The 561-nt window shown below is 45.3% G+C and overlaps 1 protein-coding gene across 1 annotated transcript in view; it reads right to left on the bottom strand.

Annotated features, from left to right (window-relative positions):
- Positions 1-561, bottom strand: part of maptb (microtubule-associated protein tau b) — a 7,195-nt gene that overhangs the window by 6,029 nt on the left and 605 nt on the right. The window lies entirely within an intron of this gene.

The following is a 561-nucleotide window of genomic DNA, read 5'->3' as shown; positions in this document are numbered from 1 at the left end:
TCTGGTTGGTGCTCCAGTCTCCGGTTGATGTTCTGGTTGGTGCTCCGGTCTCCGGTTGATGTTCTGGTTGGTGCTCCGGTCACGTCTCTAACTGCTGGAGTTTAGCTTCATTTAACTTAATAATTATTCTCTTTAGCTCAGAATCATTAATGAAGGTGTTTGTTGTTCAGAGTTCTGTTTCTCTGAGCTTCACTCTGAGAAATATTTCAGTTGTTCTGAGAGAAGAAGAACATCTGCAGAAATTTTGTTGAACTTCAAACTTGTTCATCTCAAAATCATGAACAGATCTGAAACTTTGTGAACCGACAGGTTTGTTCAGGATGAACGGTGGCGCACCTGATGCACATCATCATACATCTGACCCAAAGGTTCTGTTTTTACTGAGAGCAGCCGCCTCAGACAGAACCAGAACAACGAGGAGAACCTACAAAGAACCGATGGTCCACAACAACTCTGAGGGGGAGGAGTGGGTAGGGCCAGAACCAGAAAAGCGGTTGCAGCGATAAAACCGGGATCTCCTGAACAGGAACAACAAAACCACATCACTCACTCACTTCGAGG

Source organism: Kryptolebias marmoratus, linkage group LG12 (assembly GCF_001649575.2).
Source record: "Kryptolebias marmoratus isolate JLee-2015 linkage group LG12, ASM164957v2, whole genome shotgun sequence".
Taxonomy (NCBI): Eukaryota; Metazoa; Chordata; class Actinopteri; order Cyprinodontiformes; family Rivulidae; genus Kryptolebias; species Kryptolebias marmoratus.
This window is presented reverse-complemented; position numbering and strand designations above follow the sequence as displayed.